The following is a 21,758-nucleotide window of genomic DNA, read 5'->3' as shown; positions in this document are numbered from 1 at the left end:
TTTTGGAGAAGCCAGATTGGCTGATGCAATTTCTTATTTCCAAATTATTCAGGAGTTAGCAGGGTGAGAGCTACTACTCCCCTCTTAGGGGCAAACCAGAAATGTTTACACAGGCATCTTGATCCTGGAGAGTCTACTGAGAATTAAGAATGAACTACTACATCTAAATTAAAAAACCGTGTACAGACAGTACAACCTTCACTATTTTAATGTCAAAGGACTGGAAACCATGCAGAATGAGAAACACGGGTCATCTATAACAACATAGCAATGACAAATAATTGCAACAAGACAAGGTGCACATCATATAGAAACAAAGCTCTCCTCTGTTTTAACCACCATCTTAAACTCATTCAATTTAATATGAAGAAAAGTGCAGATCAAATAGATGTGCTTTATTTATATAATTTACATTTTTTACAAGGATGCACGTGTGAAATTACGATACAATTAAAAATAAACTTTTAAAAGAAAACAAAGGAAAAGATTTGCTGTTGCTCCTTAATTCTTTAAAACGCAATAAATACCCAAACCTATCAAAATAGGAAACCCACAGCTGACTCAATTATCCAAGTATTAGGTGGTATTTTCATTGTTATAAATTGTCAGTAGGTTGACAAAGTGGAAGCAATTCTGTTTTATTCTTTGTTTAAAATAATAGTTCGTGAAATATATTAGTGACGTAAGCATATGCCAGGAGGTATTTGATGCTGAATTTCTATCCAGTTTCTTTTCTAGTTTTATGACAAAAATTTCAGGTCCCAGACAAAGAAAGGAACATTGGTGCTCCACACCTACTTTCGCTTCCTGATGACAGATAAGTACTTTCGATTGTCATATTTACATGTTATTAACACACTGAAACTACTCTTGAGAAAAAATAACGCAAACCTCAGGATAGAAGGATAATGAAAATTTTATCTGTGCTTTTTAACACAGCACACAAAGAACGTAGTAATATAACGGAGAAAGCAGGGAACTCAGTATAAAAATATAAACCCTGACAACCCTCCTTGAAATAACTTAGCAGTGACCTTGAAGAGGTCTGTCCCTCCGAAACAGTTGAGGAATGGAAACGTCCATGGAAGCAGACTGCACTGCGAGACCTATTGACTTCTCACCCAAGTCTACTGGTATCTGAATTATAAAGCGTTTTTACGTGTTGCTGTACAGGCATATTTTTCTTGTTGATTTCTGAAAAGCTGACAATAATAAAAACTTGGCTGTGGGGTAATAATTAACACACTCCTGATAAGAATTAAATTTTAAAATGACAATGTATTATTATAACATCTTAGAAATTTGGCACATCAGAGTTATAATTAAATGTGTTGGTTTCTGTTTCTGTGTAGGAAAATATTCAAGGTGAATGGAGAATCCAGTAGTATTGTTTTCCTTTCAATGTTGGGTTATCTTCAATTTAATATTGGAAAGAGTTTATGCCAAAAGGTCTTATTTTTTTGTTTATGTCCAATCTACGGGAATATCGTCAAATATATCTGTTATTAAAGTGACAATTACATAGACAAATGGTAAGAAAATGCATGCCACTGTATTATCAAATATTTCGCGATTGCAGGAAACCCTACCAAAACTGTCCTAGTTAATCATCAGAGATAGAGTGACCAGATGTGCCAGTTTGCCTGGGATGGCCCCTATTAAAGAAAAAAAAAATGACAGTTTTATAACTTAAAGATCTGGAAGAGACTAGAAGTCAATTCCCTACTCAATGAGTTTTTTACTTTATTAAAAAGGAGCAGGAGGAGTGTACAGGAGAAATTACCCAAGACAGATGAGCGGCTGACCATCACCAAAGAGTGCTACCTACCACTCCTTTCTTCCAGAACCATCTCAGTTTAGACATAGAAGAGCGACTTGGCCTACTGGTTGGCAAACTCTGCTCCTTGGGGCTCCCTGGAGGATTTCTTGGAAATGTCTTAAAGGCTGCTGAGCAAAGAGGTGAGCTCTTCTCTCCCATTTAAGAAAGTCCTTCCACTCTTTTCTCTCTCTTTCTCTTTGTCCCTCTACTCGTCTTAGTTTTACACCACGTTTCCAAAGATTCTGTGGCTAGAAGAGATTGAAGATCCCCCTTTTTAGACATGACTCCCAGAGAAGTCAAGTTACAAGTCCGTTTGACCCACCAACTTTGCGACCACAGCTGGAGTCAGCAAGAGGTGTCTGGATGGGGCTCATTTTTCCAAACCCTGCTGACTCGCAGCCTGATCTGGCGACCAGAATAAGGCTTCTGATGCACAACACGAAAGGGAGCAGAAAAGTTTATTTTTATGCAATGAGTCAGGTTCATACTTGGTAAGAATAGATTTTCCATAAAAATAGAAATTATCTACTCTAAAATTGAAAAGAACTCCATCCTATGCAGGAGAAGCAGCCTCAGTGTTCTTGTCTGCTTTATTCAAGAATATAAAACCTTGGCGACCACCACTTCTAGGGGATACGATGGACCGACTAGAAGCAGTGTGCCTTCTCCCCAAGACTAAACCCACAGAAATGCTGCATAAAATGCAAATTTTACACTGAGTGGACTGTGTGTGCGCGTATGTCTATATGCAGATGGTTGTTCACCTACAGGTCGCTGCTCCATGCAGGTCTGGATAACCTGCACGGGTGCACTGGGGCCCCGGCACCGGGGAAGCTGCATTTGCTCTCTCCATGAACCTAGGTGGTATAGGACCATCCCATCTCTGAGAAAGTGACTGGAAGAAATGCTGCCCACAGGCCGGTGGTCTGGGCACAGGGTTGCTCCACGTGACAGGCAGAAAAAGAGTCCTCTAGAAAGAGGGAACCTGAAGTCTGCAACATGCATGTGTCAAGGCTACATTTTTACAGCCTTGTGAACCCTGGACTAAGATAGTAAATAAAAATGGATATGAAAGCCCGAGGGCCCAGCAAAGGCAAATTCGAAAGCATTCTGCAGGGACACTGCAGGCTGCCCAGAGCGTGTGGGGCTCTGGCTGAAGACGAGTCTTATAAAGCATGTGGGGAAAAGGACTGCTAGGAGCAGGCACGATGGGCAGAGAGCCCACCCCAAGAATTACAGCAAAATAAAAGCATCCAAAAGAGAATTTACAAAAAAAAAAAAAAAAAAAAAAAGAAGGAAAGAAAACAGGGACTACGTAAGTGGCTCATAAACATTACATACATCCCTATTCTCTCTCATTTTCTTTTAGATATTTAATAATTATGTAAACATGAGTATCTGTCTTGATAGATGGCTAGCTTTTTGAAGCTAGGCTTCCAAAATGGCTTGTTCATTTATCTTGTCTCGTGGCATTGCACATGGGAAAACAGGCAGTGCTCTCAAAATCTCACACGCAGGTAATGAATTTCATTGCACTTCCAGGGTAGGAAGAGCACCAATCCCCATTTTATCCTAAAGATGATACTAATAATAATTCCAAGCAATCATATCATGAGCAGTAACTCTCTGTTTATATACACACATGTGCACGCAGACACATACACACACCTATATACGTATAATCTGTCATATTCAACAGAAACATTTTTAAAGCCCAACCAGAAAAAAAAAAAAAGGAAACAAATATGTGACTCTGAGCAAAGTGCTAGAGCAAATAAGGAAACTGTAGATCATTAAAGACAAGGCAGTAATTTTAGTAACTGCTGTGGGTTTTCTTAGCCTGGCTAAGCATCTTTAAATGGTTGGTTTGCGCAATGCGGTGTGGAGGTTCCTTATTCTTCGCTCTTGTATCTCATATGCCTAGGCCCCTAGGCCCCAAATGCTCTGCTCCCGTCGCCTCCTCTCTGCGTTTGGCCCCTTGGGGTTTGTTCAGAGCCTCCACTCTGTGGCACTTACTGACTGTGCTGTTCATGTTAGCACAAAACATGGAGCATGCCAGGCATGACACAGGGGTTTGTCTGAAATCTCTTTTTATCCCCAAACTTACACTAGCACCACGCTGCACACAGTTGGTACTCAAGCAATTTCCATCTCTGTTGCTGACATGCCAGCTCCACTGTACGAGCTTGTTGCATTAAATTAATCAAATCATGAAATGTCACAGAGGGATGGAGCTTTATTCCAGCTCCTTTTTTTTGCACACGAGAAATTTCTGGCCCCAGTAGGGGTCAGACGATAATCCAGCCAGGGGCAGAGCTGGGTCCACAACGCTTGGCTCCCATGCACATCGTCGCCTGCCTGACCTTTACACCCCCTTCATCATCGGAATAACAAAAGTGAACATTTATTGGGGCTCACGGTGGCCCATGCACCCATCAACTCCAAGAGATCATGATTAATATAATCCCCATTCTACCAGCGAGGAAACAGAAACTCAGAGAGGCTACACTGCACAGGCCACCCAGCTGGTATGAGTTTCCTACTGGCACTTCCTGACTCCTCACTTCCGGTCTGCGGAGAAAAGATGGCCGGAGAGGAAGGAAGAGCCAAGTCTGACGCCAGGCAATGGTGAACCACAAGAACAGGGAAGGAGACAGAGGGAGTCCCCCAGCTCCCTGCACGTTCTCTCCCCAAGTAGTAAACATGATTTCAGTAATTTTGCACTACTGTTTAAATAGGGAGCTTCTTCCAAAAACTTCTAGGTGCCTGGAATTTAAAATTGCCTGCTGAACTGTATCTATTGATAGAGCTGGACCACTTGGTAAAAGAAAGAGAAAACAGTGATGTCACTGGCAAGCAGATCGGCTTAGCCTTCGGTAGCTGGGCATGTTATGGAACTGGGACTCTAGCCTCCTTTGTCACCCTTTCATAACTCATCTGTCCGTGGGAGATGTCTAGGCAAATGACTCAGCCAACAGGGTCTGCACGATTATGAGCGCAGAGTAGCTATAAAAATAAACAATGGCAACAGCACTCCTTTTTCTGAACGGGAAGCTTATTATCCTGTCTACCTTTGAGCAGCCCACAGCCCAAAAGGTAATGCATAATTTTGTTTTTTAACAGTTGTCATATTAAGGAGTGCTTGAAAATACCTGATTTCCCTGTAACAGATGGAAAAGGAAACAATAAAATTTTTTTTTGAAATACAATACCCCCCTCCCCCGCCCCTCTACCTCCACGAACATACTTGCCTAACATAAGGTTTCTCTGAAATGAGATATTTTCACCCCAGGAAAATCTGTGGATTTGGTTAACATTGCTATCTAATCTTGCTCTGAATATTCAACATAAATTAATCCCACCAAACTCAATCTTATTCTGACCACATTGCAGAATTTTAAAATCTATTATTGCCTTCTCTTTAAACATTCCTAAGTAATGGGACCTGACCTCACAATAAAGCTATGTTTTAAAATTTCCGTTTTATTTTCAAGTCAGGACATTTTGTCCCAGCATAGACCTAAGACAGACCACTGCTAAGTAGGTCTTTAATAAACGTTTCTTGCTCTTTCTCTACTGTTCTCCATAATAATAATAAATGAAATTAACCCAGCTCTAACAAGGTGGTGCCGTCACCAACACAGAATTCAGTTAATTTCATTTCGTTTAGGAGACTCTACGCATAGCAGAGAGGCATCAAAATTTGCCAAGTGGAAAGGTCTATACATACATACAGACTACACTAAATAGGTCACTTTGAAAGATAATAAGCACAAGATAAACAACGGAAAATCAGATAACCTAAGAAAATTTAGCTGACAATTTTCATTGAAACATTCTTTTCTCTAGGCAAATAACAAAGCTAAACGCTGTACATTATTTAAAATAATTGGACAGCAGCATTTAAAAATATGGCAATGATTAATTCCCTTGCAGTGGGAAAATACCTTTGACGATTTTACTGAGAATTTGTTTATAATATTTACTGATTCTTGGCATTTAAACAAATGATCCACTGTGCTTTTTTTTTTTTTTTTTTTTTTCAGGGAGGGTAGCATTTGAGTCAAAGGATTGATGAAACCTTATGCTCTTTTCAACACATTATCACAAATGTTTATCTCAGAGACAGCTAAGGGGCAAATACCCTGAAGAGTGCTCTACGCTTTGAAATGCTAAAACGTGATGTCACATATGGTTACCTGATAACTATTTAAGTTTCCTTGAATTCTACTCTTTTCACTTGATAAAAGGTCAATGAGGGACATCTGGTTTTGACCATAAAGGGCAAAACACCCTCAAGCCCTCTGCGTAAATGGGGAATGATGTGTCCACCTGGTGACTCAGGCCTTTCCATCCCCGGAAAACAACAAAAGCCATCTCTCTTAGGGTCTGTGGGCTAGCTGAGCTTCTGCCTGGAAGGCCCCCTCCCTAAATCCTTGGATAGCTGGAGACTTCTTAGTCTGGCCTTAGTGCATATTCACCTTCTCAGAGAGGATCCTTGCTGGATCAGCCAATTTATTATTTTTTTATAAGTTGCTTTTTTGTTTTTAAGATTTTATTTTTATTTGTCAGAGAGAGAGAGAGAGAGAGATACAGAGCACAAGCAGGGGGAGCAGCAGGCAGAGGGAGAAGCAGACTCCCCACTAAGCCGGTAGCCGGATGTGGGACTCGATCCCAGGACCCTGGGTTCATGACCTGAGCCGAAGGCAGAGGCTTAACCGACTGAGCCACCCAGGCATCCCTTGACTAGCCAATTTTAGTAGCTTCCTTATTACGCCAACACATAACACCTTTTTATTTTTTTTTTAAGATTTATTTATTTATTTGAGAGAGAGAGAGAGAGTACAAGCAGGGGGGGAGCAGAGGGAGAAGGAAAGGGAGGAAAAGTCTCAAGCAGACTTTTCTCTGAGGGGTAGCCTGATCCGGGGCTCGATCTCACAACCATGAGATCATGACCTGAGCTGAAACCAAGAGTCAGATGCTTAACCGACTGTGCCACCCAAGTGCCCCACATAACAGCTTTTTAAAAAATAGCTCTTAACAGATATTTGTGTGACGAAGACATTCAGATGGCCAACAGACATATGAAAAGATGCTCAACCTTATTACCCATCAGGAAAATGCAAATCAAAGCCAGTAAGATATCACCTCATGCCAATCAGAATGGCTAAAATAAGAAAGACAAGAAATAATAAGTGTTGGTGAGGATGTGGAGAAAAGAAAGGGAACCCTCATGCACGGTTGGAGGGAATGTAAATTGGTGCAGCCACTCTGGAGAACAGTATGGAAGTTCTTCAAAAAATTAGAAATAGAATTACCATGTGATCCAGTAACTTAACCTGAAGGAGATAGAAACACTACTTTGCAAAGACATACGACCTCTGTTTATTGCAGCATTATTTAAATAGCCAAGACATGGAAGCAATGCAAGTGTCCACTGACATATGAACGGAAAATGAAGACGTGGTGCATAAACACAACAGAGTGTTACTCAGACACGAAAAAGAATGAAATCTTGCTATTTGGGACAACATGAACAGACCTAGAGGGTATTATACTAAGTGAAATAAGTCGGAGAAAGACAGGTACCGTATGATTTCACTTATCTGTGGAATCTAAAACAAAACAAATGAGCAAACAAAAACAGAAACAGACTCAAAAATTCAGAGAACAAACTGGTGGTTACCACAGGGAAGGGGGATGGAGGGAACGGGCGAAATAGGTGAAAGGGATTGAGAGGTACAAATTTCTGGTTATAAAATAAATAAGTCATGGGCATGTAATATACAGCATAGGGAATATAGTCAATGACATTGTAATAACTTTGTGTGGTGACAGATGGTGACTAAACTTATATGGTGAGCATTTCATAATGTACATAATTGCTGAATCACTATGTTGCACACTTCAAACTAATGCAATATTATATGGCAACTATACCTCAATTAAAAATAAAAACAAAAATAAAATGGTTCTTACTACCTTCTGAAATGATCTTGCTGTCTCATCTGCTTACTTCTTTACTACTCCAGCAAAATATACATGCTGTGAGAATAAAACCTTCTTTCCATTTTATTCCCAGGGCCTAGAACAGTGCTTGCCACACTACAGATGTACGGTCAAAATCTGTGAATGAATGCATACGGCATTTGAAAAAGTCAAGTCATATTTCCACAGATCTTGGAGGGGGGGAAATTACAATACGGCAGGTGCTGGGAATATGACATAATTTCTGCCCTTGAAGAGCTTTCAGGTTGTCCAAAAGACGTCTAATGCATGCCCAGATCATGACCTGCCGCTGCCCCTCTTCAGTCTTTCCTGCCCAACAGGGAGAATGTCCAAGAATGGTTCTCCAACCAGGTTCTGGGCAGATGGCACACAGCAGGGAACACTTCACCATTACATAAGGCAACAATGAAAACCAACCATGAACACTCAATAAGGTCAAATAACGTAAAAGAAATCAATGATCAAATCAATAAAAAAAACCAAAACTGAACAAACAAATAAGGCACCACTTGACTTAAACTCTGAAAGAGTCCTTTAATCTCAGGATATCCCACATATTATGTGTATTTTAAAACTAATCATTATCAGGGTACCTGGGTGTCTCAGTCAGTTAAGGGTTTGCCTCTTGGTTTTGACTCAGGTCATGACCTCAGGGTTCTGGGATCAAGGGTTGTGTCTGGCTCCCTCTCTCCTTCTGCCCCTCCCCCCACTCAGTCTCTTTCTCTTTTTCTCTCTAAAATAAAATAAATAAATCTTAAAAAAAAAAAAACCCTAATCAGGGAGCCTCGGTGGCACAGTTGTTAAGCATCTGTCTTCAGCTCAGGACGTGATCCCGGCATTCTGGGATCGAGCCCCACATCAGGCTCCTTTGCTGGGAGCCTGCTTCTTCCTCTCCCACTCCCCCTGCTTGTGTTCCCTCTCTCGCTGGCTGTCTCTCTCTGTCAAATAAATAAATAAAATCTTTTTTTAAAAAAAGCAAAACCCTAATCATTATCTTATAAGTTTCAGAACCTAAGTACAATGTCAAAATTTTTTGCTTTTCATTCCATAGAATTTCTATGTATCAAAGCTTACTTACGTGACAAAAACGGGTTGCATGCACAGGATGCTGTCATTAAACAAGCCTGCTTTAGGTGGTGACCTAGGAGGCAGGAGAGGGAGAACAGCCTCGCCCTTCTAACTTCCCTTCTTTCTCTCTCAAAACAGGGCCTCCGTCTACTCTCCTTCTGCATAATCATCCCTGAAGGTGGCGAATCTGTCAAGATCGTGTTCTTGGTTGCTCTTTCAGGGAGCCTGTCCCTTCTTGGTTCGTAGGGATCAGTATATACAAAGATCTCTACGCTCAGGATTGGCTCCTTTCTCCTTTCTGAGGAAATGCTCTTTGTCCTTGTCTTTAGTTTCTTTTTTTATGACAGTAAACTGAAATAAGAAGATTACAATTTAAAACCACGGCTAGCTTGTAGGAATTACCACCAACTCAAAACAGTGTCTTAGTTCAGCTTTTCCAGAAGCTCCTTCGAGCGCTGACATTATCATGCTAGCATTCCCCACGTCTTTACCTCTAGACTGTTCTTCTCACTAATTCTGGCCTCCAGCAAGACTGCCCCCTGTATGCATCTTTCCCATTGTTAGCGACTCCTGCTCAAACACGTCCAATTTGCAGGAAAGAACACCTGTGTGCTTGCCTGAGAAGATGCTCTTCTCATTTAAAGCATTAACAGCAGGAACATCCTTCCTAGAAAGATAAGTATTTTTATGCTTTAATCTTTAGAATACAAAGCTCCTTAATTAAATTTAAACCAAAATATTTTTGTAAAGCTCAAATTCCGAATTGGCATTCCTTCACATTTCTCAATTTGCACAGTCCCTTTGTCCACGGAAAACAGAGTATTCACTGTTCGAAATTGCCTGGTGTTGAATGTGGCCTCCTCCTCAAGTCTGAATAGGGTAAGCCAAACTCTTGGAGGGCTTTTGTTCCGAATTTTCTTTAATTGTTTTGCACCTGCTTTCCACCAGAATGTACACATTTTCTCCCTCTCACAGTCAACATGTACTATTGGAATGTGGTGTAATCAATACCGCCTTCCCGGAAGATGTTTAAGAGAATAAAGGTATCGAGTTTAAAGGAAACAAAGAAGGGACTTGTACCGGTATCATGTTATTGATCCGCTCATAAGAGTAAAGGACGGCATGTGCTGGTCAGGCTTCTTGGGGCTACCGCCCTGCCTGAATTAGCCAGCTTTCAAAAATCTGCCAGGTGGTGCTTCCCATGGGAAGGGCTGTGAACCTTGGAGCCAAACCAGGGGGGTTCAAGGTCCCCGGGGCCATCCTGTTTATTAGCAGCGATATCACTGGCCAAAGCCTGCACTTTCTCAGCCACACCTTCCTCAGCTGCGAGAGAAGAGAACATCACACTTGTCTCTCGCAGGGATGCTTCGGGGTCAAGCCAGAGAGCACGGTGCCTGGCGCGTGGTCTCTGCTCAGCCAGTGTGAGTCATGCTGTTATTATGTCTGGAAGACTGTTGTGTTTTCCTCGGAGGATACTGTGCCACCCATTCTTCCCCATCCCCATCCTGGTTAAAGCCACCTTCATCCCTCACCCGATCACGACCCTCCTCAACCCTCCAACTCACAACGAATCACCTTTTACGCACCGAAATCAGATCTGGTCGCTCCCCAGTGTGAGCCCCTCCCAGGTCCTATAGGCGCTGGCCACTGCCTCTGACCTCTGTTCCTGCTCTGCGCCCCTTGCTCCCTCCCTGCGCTCTTCTCCAAGTCAGGAAGGATCCTGGCGCAGCTGGCTTCTCAGCCTTCACCACGGGCATGCTCAAAGCTGATGTTTCTGACCCCCGCATCGGAAGGGCCTCGCCCTCGTGCTCTCTCTCATAGCGCTCTGTTTCTCTCGCTCCCAGGGCTTATCACGAGCTGGAATCATTTCATCACATGTGTTCTTGCCTACTGAGCTTTCCCCAACCTGGACTATAAACTCGATCAGGGCAGGTGCCATGTCTGCCTTGTTAACCGTCAGAGCCCCCAGGCACTCCATAATACTCACCGGATAAATGCGTATCTGAGCTCACCATCAGAAACAGTAACCATTAAAGTAGTTATAATGTGTCGTCCTCAAAGACTACACACAGAGCTGAAATGGGTTGCCTGTACAGGAGAATACTGTCTGAGACTGACAAGAGTTTTGAGTGTCTATGTGTTTGTGATAGCTGCTTCTGCCTTTGCTCTCTGAGGGCCAGCTTTGGTCTTCTGCATGCTGGCCTCTAGCAGATTTGCCCTTGTCTCATTTTATTTGCTTCTTTACCTGGTGAGTCAGGTGCAAGTCTCTGATCACTACGTCCGAGCGTGGGGTAGACCAGCTCTGCAGGGTTTTTCAATGAGCAATGCATACTGGCCATGCGTTATTGGTTTATAGAATAGGGGGCATATTTTTAGACTCCTGGGCCATTTCTTTTGCTCATTTCCTGATTCTTAACATTAATGTCTTACAGATAAATGAGTTGTTATTATGGGAAAGAATGTGAATTAAAGATCTTGGTCTATCCAATCTTTGCAAAAATAAGTCTATTCAATAAATAACAAGCCTACACCTTGACAAGGTAGAAGCAGAAGTGGGCAGACCCACATTTTGGCTATGTTCATCATACAAGAGCTCATCCTGTATTTTTATATCTTTGTTGACGGGACTTTCTGAAAACAAGCAACATCTAATCAGCTTACACTGGTCTAGTGGTCACAAAGACTCAGCGAGGGCAGAGCTGTATTCCGTGCTCACACACCCTTAGTGAATTTACCTGGTAAATCCCCAGTGCATCTGTTCCTACAGGAAAAAAAATTAAAAATAAAAAATCATCTCAGAGCTGAGATTAGACTTTTAGACCCTCCTGAGCAATAATCCTTACTCCGACATTGACTTTCTTTGTGGGGTTTGGCAAATCAGTTTTTTTCCTCTATAATACAGGGATAATAATGTTTTAGTCAAATGGATGCTGTGAGAATTAATTACTGTTATACAATTTACTGGAGATGGGAAGCCCTGTGAAAATATTGCTACTGCTTATGGGATTGAGGACCAAAGACACGGCATCACAGAAATCAAAATATCTCAAAATCCCCACTGTTTCCCTCTCTCATAGTGCCCTCCTTCTTAATGCAGGTGAAAAGCAGGCAACACAGTTTTCAAGGACGTGTCCCCTTCTCCTGTGACAAGAACTGAAATGCACCATTGGACCCACCTGCTTTACGATGTGCTGTGTCTCCTCCGATGCATGATGGGAGGACAGAACAGCCTTCTTTTACAAGAATTGCAAGGGGGCAAAAAGGAGAGCTTTTGTTTCCTAAGCAATTCTTCTGACCCTGAACCAGGGTCTTTCCGAATCAATGGATGCCCTCAAGACTAAACTTTAAGGAAAGGCCTTTTCAACAGCACTTAGGAAGGGGGTGGTCAGTCTTTGAACTGTCAAGAAAGAAGAACGAATCTTGCTGTAAGGTGATAACTAACTGGTTGTAAAAATTAAGTCCTGTTTTAAGGAAACACGATCGTATATAGTAAACACTAGGAGCCCACAAGGTGGGGTTGTCTTCGCAGGAGGAATTTCTACCTCCTGAACTGCAGTTTTCAAATGGCCAGAGATAAGAGAATACAGGCCCTGTAGGAATTAAGGAAGGTAGAAGCTTGGTTTTTCCCCCCAAACCAAAATAAAGCAATAGAACGAAAAACACTGCCTATGATCCAAGTTTGTGTTAAGCCCTTTTCTTCCTTTTTTTTTTACAGAGATGTCAATCAATTCAGGATCCACTACTTGGGTCCCATGTAGGGATAATACCATTTTCAGAGAGGTCTCATTGTAGTGCCATAGAGATTGCAATTTTGAAGTGGCCTCTAAGAATAGGAAGTATTAAGGATATTCTGACTATAGAGTTGTCTTTAGAAGGTTCAGATCATAAGCAGAACTGAATTTAACCCACAGACTCTACATGAGCATTTACTGAAAGTGAGGATCTTGAGTGTGAGGTTTGGGCTTCTGTCTATGCCCTTCTATCCTGGTTCCCCAAGTGATTTGTTTACTCCTTCATTCATTCATGTAAACTTTTGAGGATTATTTGAAAGTGCCTTTCCTTAGCGAAAGGGTAGAGATTAGATACTCTTTGAGATTTCCTTCAATTTCATTAAAAAAATATTTTATTTATTTATTTGTCAGAGAGAGAGAGCACAAGCTGGGGAAGCAGCAGGCAGAGGGAGAAGCAGGCTCCCCGCTGAGCAAGGAGCCCAATGTGGGACTTGATCCCAATGACCTGAGCTGAAAGCAGACACTTAACAGACTGAGCCACCCGAGGCGTCCCTCAATTTCCTTTTGCAAGGCTCAGTCCCCCAGTTTTAAACCTCAGACGGGGAGGAAGAGAAAGGCAAATGGAAGACCACAGTGGAGGTCTGTTGGACTTTATATTCATAAGGGGGGGAGAGCTGCACGAGGAGGGTCTTGTTCCCTGGCACTTCTGCTGCTCTCCCCTCATGAACCTCTACTTCACCCCGTCCTACCCCTTCAATCCACTCAAGAGCATCTGGAGAGTCACTGCCATGCATCGTGCTTCCATTTTCCTTTGTCAACTGTCTCCATACCTTCACATTTCTACTTTGTGAATATGAATCATTTTCCTTGAACTTCTCCTTCCTCTCTATGATTTTCTTTGCTTGCCCTGCGGGTGCCTGAACCCTCTTGGGGACTGAGCGGTCGGGGCTGTGACATGACTTGCCCATCAGCACTCTGATTCTTTACTCACGGAAAGATGGCTGCAGGTAAACGCAGATCCCGCCATATATTCACACACATATGAAAGTAATGATGGTCTCTCAAGCCTGTCCAAAAATTAGCACTACCAAACTCTGTCCACTTTAAGACCTCTGCATTAATATTCTGAGTTCTTTGAATTTAAAAAAAAAGGATAATAAAGTTTGAATATATTCACCACCTCTGTAGAGTAAGCAAATAGCTTTTGACATTTTAATAAAATTGCCTAATTAAACCCTTTAAATTTCATTTAGTTGTGTCATTTAGTTATTACAAATGCCATGTAGTCATGAGATTATCAGGTATGGCACTTAATTGCTGTAAAAAAAAATGTAGTTCTTCATTATTTATCTTCACATTATCAATCACCTGGAAGTAGAGCGTTCATGCCTACCCCCTTTTCTTTTCTTACAAAAGATGCATTGATTTCGGAATAATATGTAGTTGGGCTTGTGGTCTTGGCAATTTTTACTCAGAAAAGTGATTAGAACAACTTGGGGATCCTCGAAATCAATTATGGAAGTTCTCAAAGGAGCCTCTGCTCTGGCCTCGGCGGAGGGCTGGCTACAACCCACGGTGATGGGGAAGCCTGTGTGAGGTCGAGGGAGGATACGGAATGTGTGATCACACGCGTCAGATCCCACACCCGCGCTTAGCCCCACATACTGGCACTCGCGGACTGCGCGAGTGGGGATGCCGAGCAAGCGGTTTTGGGGGGTGACTGCTCCCAATTCGAGCAAGGCTGCTTTTACAGTAGCCTGCTTCAGAACAAGTCTTTGCACATATTCCCCAAAGCTGATATTATATTCTCTTACTTTTTCCTCTTCTCCCTGATGAAAACCGTCATTCTTTTAAAGTAGACTTGTTATTTGAAAAACCGAAAAGTTTAGAGTTAAGTCACATGAAGTAATTCTGTAACGGAAAACACCAAAGTACAAACACTGGGTAATCACATTCATCAGATGGCGTTCCCGCGTGTCACCTAATCTGGTGGGGACGGAGAAGTCTGTCACCATCACAGTGCTGGAACAGTTTTAACTCCCCAAAGGTGGTGATTCTCTGAAGGGCTATGTTCACCTTTGTGCTGAAATTCTGGAAGATTTTGTTTAAGAAATATGCAGATGTTTAGAATTACAACTTAGCAGATTACAATGCTGACTATTTTACTAGCTCACCATAACGGAAGTCCAGAGCGGCGCCCAGGGCCTCAGTCATACTCAGTGTGGGACTACTTTACAAATACATGAAGTAAGCTCTAGATACCAAGTACCGTTTACTATTTCCTGACATCAGAATAACCATTATGATCCCATAACCGATAAGTTTTCAGAGTTATCAATATTATATTTTGAGTTCAGCCTGAGTCGCTTTCCTAGGTTGTTGATAATGTGGAAGAATAATTCACCCAGGTGTCAGTAAAAGCTACACTTACTTAAAGAGGAACTGTGTGGTAAAAAAAACACCTTTATTTGCAAAGCATAATTTTTTTTTTTTTTAGCAGAACTGTTTCAGAATTGGGGATAAACTGTCAAAAACAAAAGTATTTTTAAAAAGCTGTTATAATAGACAGTCCCTCTAATTACGTACCCCTGTAGTATGTAAAGCCGAGCACTATTTAGTAGGCAGTACATTTATTCCATTAGGATATGAAGGCGGCTGTGTGGAACTGTTTGCTTAACACCGATTTGCCTGCTCTTTTCCATATTACCTAATGAACATAGTAGGAAAAAGCACCTGGGTGGCTCCGTCAGCCATGATCTCTCTGGGTCCTGGGACCCAGCCTGGGTTGGGCTTCCTGCTCGGCAGGGAGTCAGCTTCTCGCTCTCTCCCTGCCCCTCCCCACCGCTTGTTCTCTCTGTCTCTCTCAAATAAACAAAAACTTCATAAAAAAGAAAGAAAAAAGGAAAGAAAACAATAACTTCCTTAAGATAGTCTCAAAAACTTACAACTCACAAAATTTGAAAGTGGCTCCCTGAATGTTCCATAAATTATCTGTAGAAAAGCAAGCATCACGGTCAGGTCCCATTACCTTATCCTGTAGCCAGGATCCCCAGAATCAGAGCATACACATCTATGCATAGGAAACCTCATCTATTACTTGGCTTTATTCTGCTCAAATAGTTCCTTGCTGTCTTCTAGCCTGAACTGTGAAAAACAGAACTAGCTTTATAGACAAAGGTATTTGCCTTATCTAATTACTAACACATTTAAAAGCTAGTTGTTAGTCTCCCACACAAATTCAAAGCCAACCAAACGGAAAGCACAACACCGCAAAAATAGACTTTGCGATACACACGTGAGGTTAGTAAGCATTTTCAGCGCTGAGTTTCTGGAGCCATTTCCAGGCAACCAAAGCTTTGTCCTTCACAGACTGATGTTGATGTGACAAACACTCTCAGAGAAGAGAGGGTAGGTTTCTTTGTTAGAACCACCTCTCTAAAATCCTGACATGGAGTTTAACAGATTGTCACTGCACGGTCTTGTACAAAAAAGATTGTGTAAGATGGTCGTAAAATTCAAAGACTTGCTTTTGTACATGGGGGGATTGAAGTCTGTAACACTTGGGTCTTTGCAAGGAACAAGCTGAAATTCAGAAAGCAATGGAAAGATCCTATTCTGACTACTTACATAACAATACCTTTTTCTTTGAATTGCAAATTCGCCCTTGGCCAGTTTTCTTTTTTTGCTGTATTTTTTTGAGGGGGGACATGGTTTCCCTGCACAAACTAAGCAATGAAAGTATCTGGTCATTGGATACCTAAGTGAAAAGTGCAGTGAACTTTTCTACTGACAGTGTCCTTTTTGCATTTGTAACATATAAAAATTGAATCTGCTTTTCCCCATGACTACTTCTTTTGGATAGAAGTTATTAATCATCTAGTGAAATCATTATAAATCACTTAAAATATTTCATATAAAGTACTTGGTGACTTTTAGCAAACAATATACTAACCATTAAATTCAGTAATAGGCTCAGAAACCAGAATAACACATGTAATACGATTTCATTTAGATTAAAAAACACACACATGCACATGTATGTTATATATGCATAGAAAGAACTGGAAGCATAGACCACACACTATCGATTATTCTATATACTTTATACATTTGTTTATGGACTATGTTTTATATGGTATATGCGTATACTACACAGTATGTACTTTTTTATACATTTATACTATATACTCCTGAATTCTGCAAACATTTTACGATCAGGATATATTAATATGTTGCTCAAGTCATAATAACAATAAAATAAATCTGGCAATAAAATGTATTGGTGGGTGGGGGAATGGAGTACTGTATAAATGGCGAAGTCTTCTTCCATTTTCCACTAGATGCAGCGTCATATAAAGGGTAGAAGTTTGGGGACCAGATGAACAAGTTGGAATCTCAATTCCATCAAATAATAGTTTTACGACCTTATGTGTTTTCTCTGAATATGAATTTCTCATCAGTAAAATGGGGGTAGTGACACCCATCTCCAAGGGCCGCAGTTAAACAAGATCGTATGCGTAGGAGATGCGCTGCGGATCCTTTAGGCCTTGGTGGTTGCTGTCCCTTTCGGTCACCAGTCATGCCTCACCCCAGAGCAGTGTTAACGTGTAGTGTAGCGTGTCCTCCAGATGCTCACACTTCTGTCACTTCAAATGCCACGTTCTCCAAATTCACTTTTGTAAGTGTCCTTTTTCCCAACAGACCAATTGTTTCAGACATTACTGGCATGGCTCCTTCCAAAGAATCACTGTCCACAGTCCTCTCTAGTTTTGCAGGGCAATCGTGATCAGATCCATGGATGTGCCTTACATTAGAGCATTGTGAAACTTGCAAAAATATGTATGTACATATGACTCACACACACACGTTACCTATGCATGTAGACAGGCACGTTAAGTAGATGTTCTCAAAACGTGGTCACAGATCAGGGGGCTCAACATTACCTGAGAACTTGTTAGAAACGCAAATTCTTGAACCTCAGTCCAGACCTACCAAATCAGAGTTTGAGGTCGACCAGCACCCTTAACCAGCCCTTCAAGTAATTCTGGGGCACGCCCATGTCTGAGAACTGTTGCCCAATGTAATAACCATTATGCCCCAAAGTAGCTACAAACTGCAAAGAACCCTTGAATAAATCCAGAACCTTTCTTGATACCATTTCTACTCTAATGAAGCTCTCTGTGAAGCTGGGAGAAAAACATGGCACAGGAGGGCTGGGTGGTAGCTTTTATATATATATATTTTAAATATATATTTTTATATATAATATATATATTTAAAGCAGTGTTTGAAAGAAGAAAAGAGTAAGCTAAAAATAATGATCCAACAGAATCTGGCCTACAACTATTTCCATTTAATTTGGCTTTATATTGGGCTATATAACAAATGGAAATACTCCAACCACAGCTAAAATTTTGTTCTACGAGCAAACAAGAATATCCAAGTTCATAAGAATGTTTAAGATAAACACCTGAAATAAAATCTATAATTGCGATGCTATGGTCTTTTTTTAGACAAGTGAAACAAAGACCAAAGTCCACTTTACAAGCGAAAGGCAGAAAAGCAAAATTACAGGCAATTATGCTAAACCCACACTTAAAAACTGGTGTTGAGATTCTTCACGGGCAATACGTTAAAATTTTGAGATTTGGAGAATCTTAAGGAGAAGATGAATGCATTTTCAGTTTAAAGCGTTATCTCCAGGATACAGCAGCAAATGCACACTCAGAAAATTTCAACTGCTAACATACGTAGCTTGCAATGTGGTCATCAGCTTTTGTATATGACTGGGCAGTTCTGTGAGTTCAGAAGAAAGTCTTTAGGTTAATAAATCGTTCCTGAGTATGACATCATCTGCCACCCACACCTTACCTGGAAATAGCCCCACACTTAAGACAGCCTGAAATGGAACCCATAATATATTCTAATTTGATCCATTCTTCTTTACAGCTATAGCCAAAGGGGAAAAAGACAATTATCTCATGCATTTTATTCTTATAACTTTTGCGATGAAATAATTTAGAATGATCAGCGTAATCTCGAGAAGCCCTAGAAGGGAAGAAGTGTTGGTCTCCCATCATCTGTGCGATTAGTGGAACCTACTTATCCGTCCAGCGGACAGTGCAAAGAGGCCAGGGCCCGCGGGTAGTGCCCCAGGGGGCTCAGTATGCCCTTAATGGACACTACAGGAACAGCGAAACCCATGTTTTCTAACGGAATAGATGAAGCATAGAATGGTGTAGAAAGAAAGGAAAGAAGCGATGTACGAAGGCGGCAAGGGGTTATGGGAACCGAGACGTGTAGTGGACGTGACGTACCCAACACCGTCAGAATACAACTCGTCAGTCCTTCAGTCTTATCATTCGGGGGGGGAAAGTGATAACAATGAAAAACCCCAGATTTTAGAACTGGCTGCGAAAGAACTAGTCTGATGAAGCCTGTTCTCTGGATGCGTCCTCTCCCACAAACGCGTCAGTCCATTTCTGGCAGGCCGAGGGCGCTCTGAGGCTCACCGCTGGCCCTTGGCAGACACGTTTCGTGGAGACTTGCTGCGTTTCCACACGAATCCCTGGCTCAGACCCAGACCTCTGAGCTCGCATGAGGGGCTGGCAAATCTGGGCTCTTAGAATCTCTACTGGAAAGTAGAAAATAATAAATTCTCCGGGAGTTTGGATTTACTTTCTTTCCCAATACAATGCTGCGCGAGTAAACAAACGGGAAGGTGGGGCCAGGCCCTGGGCAGGTCCCGGGTTAATTGCCTTATCATAATGAACTCTTTTCTTTCACCGTTGATCAGCTTTCTTCCTAAGCACAGTTAATGATCTCTTCTATTAAACATCTGAAAATGTTTATGAGGTTTGTGCTTTGGGGTACATTATGATGATGGGCTTATAGAGCTCCTCTACACTCAAACTGTCTTAGGAGATTTACCCAAGGAAAGAGACAGAGATCTGGCTAACATGCAGAAGGGAAAGCCAACAGGGTCCCAGAGGCCTGCCATCCTTGCCAAATGACACAAAAATTAAGCTCTAAAATTTAAATTATATGCAGCTCCTTAAGTTTGGGGTAAAAGCAGATTCCTCTGTGCTGCATTCAAATAGGAGATAGTTTCCAGTGTTCGGAAAGTAATCAGTCTTTCGTTACATGAGTACTGATGGAAGTGCCCAACAGACGGTCTACCGCCCTGCACACAGTTAAATATACACAGACAATCTGTAAACACAACGCCCAAATCCAGAGTGTTGTGTGCATTGTGTTTTTGCTGACAGTGACAGCCTTGCTCTGAACTTCACTGGAGCAATGGGTTCTGATGCATTTGGTGTCACCTCTACTACTGGCTGGATTGTTTTAGTCATGTGTCTCTGGAAATCTGAAACCCAGGACACAAACACAATATGGTAACTGAAATCCCAAAGTAAAAAAAAAAAAAAAATAGGTTGTGACCAAAGAAAGAAAAGGCTTTTTACGCATGTCTGAATTCCTCCAGCTTAATATGTTTAAATGAAAAAAATTTGCACTTCAAAAGGATTACTACTTTCAGTGTAACATCTACATAAATAAGGGAAATTCTGCTCTGTTAACCAAAGCTTTCTGGTGCTTATAAAGACCTAAAAGGATAAGAAATATGCCAGCATTCCTCAAGGCATCCGTACTTGAACAGTACTAAATACCGAGAGAACGACTTTCCAATCTAGTTCTTAAGCCGACTGATATTCTTGTAAAATACTCTTATCTTATTCTCTTTTAAAAATTCTTAAATGAGGATTTTTTTCGATCATGTTTTAAAGCTTCAATAACTACTGAAGAAGAAGAAGAAGAAGGAGGAGGAGGAGGAGGAGGAGGAGGAGGAGGAGGAGGAGAAAAAGAAGGAGAAGAAGAAGAAGAAGAAGAAGAAGAAGGAGGAGGAGGAGGAGGAGGAGGAGGAGGAGAAGAAGGAGAAAGTTGTCAAGAAAGAGAGAGAACAAGGAAAGGTTGAAGGTGGTGTGGCTCAGAGGGTCATCTGGGGGCAGTAAGAAGCCATCCAAAATCCATCCCTGGCTTTCCCCAGAACTCAGGACAATCCTTTGTGTTATGACACACTTGTCCACTTCACACAGAGGTATTAAGTCTTGGGTTTTTCTCTCATGAGCAAACATGCTCCACCAGAAAGAGCACGCACTGGCATCAAGAAACTGGTGCCCACCACGATCCAGTAATTCAAACCCCCTTTTCCATGCAGGAGTAGGATGACCGGGAAAGGTTCACAGGAGGGTGACCAGAGGCCCCGGCAATGAGCCTGCTGCCTGACCTGAGGAAGCCGAGCTGGGCTAACAGCAAACCCAAACGCACAAAATGAACACACCTGTTGTAAAGGCGACCAAGTGAACTGTCATTTCAAGAGGACTCAGACACGTCCACTCTTTGTTATAAAGTGTATTTAAAAAAAAAAAAAAAGCATTGCTGGGTGTGTGACACCTTCTATCTGAATTTTGAGGCAAATGTCACCTCAGCTTCAATCCCTCTGATAAGTATTAACTTGGTGTAAACAAAATAGATTAGATAATGGTGATTCATCATAAAAAATTAAATGTGTGCTTCCATTTTTAAAAAGATAATATCATTTGCTTTTCAGAGCCTAAAGATTGTGGGGGGGAGAAAGCGGGAGCTCAACTGAAGAAAACAAATAAGGGGAGGCTCACGCTTTTTGGTGTCAATGAAAATGATTCTGTTTCAGATACTGGAATTGTGCCTTCAGCATAAAGTGCTCTAATTAGCCTGAAGCCTGAGAAATTTTGAATAATCCCATTAACTTCTGTCTGGTTCATACTGGGAATAATGAATCAAAAAGACAGCAGTGCCTTGGATGTCCATAGGCCATATTAAACCCCCAAATTAAACGTGCAACACAAGAGAGATCAAAGGCTTTATTTGTAAGAAAATAAAAATCACTTCATCTTTCTGAAGGTAACATGGGATCTGGAAGCAGTGGTGGTAAGGAAGTAAATAGCCCAGGCTTTTGAGGCCAGGAATCGAGTCCAAATTCTTGCTGTACAGATTCTGTGACTTGGGACAGACCTCTACCCTACACAACCGGGTTTCCTCGTGTGCCACACAAAGGGTAACTATCTTCCTAAAGTGCAAGGACTTCTTTT

General features: G+C 41.6%; 1 protein-coding gene across 6 annotated transcripts in view; it reads right to left on the bottom strand.

The window, feature by feature from the left end:
* Nucleotides 1–21,758, bottom strand: part of TENM3 (teneurin transmembrane protein 3) — a 589,152-nt gene that overhangs the window by 464,836 nt on the left and 102,558 nt on the right. The gene's annotated exons all lie outside the window — the stretch shown is intronic.

Source organism: Ursus americanus, chromosome 27 (genome assembly GCF_024610735.1).
Source record: "Ursus americanus isolate L20-20 chromosome 27, mUrsAme1.1.p, whole genome shotgun sequence".
Classification (NCBI taxonomy): domain Eukaryota; kingdom Metazoa; phylum Chordata; class Mammalia; order Carnivora; family Ursidae; genus Ursus; species Ursus americanus.
This window is presented reverse-complemented; position numbering and strand designations above follow the sequence as displayed.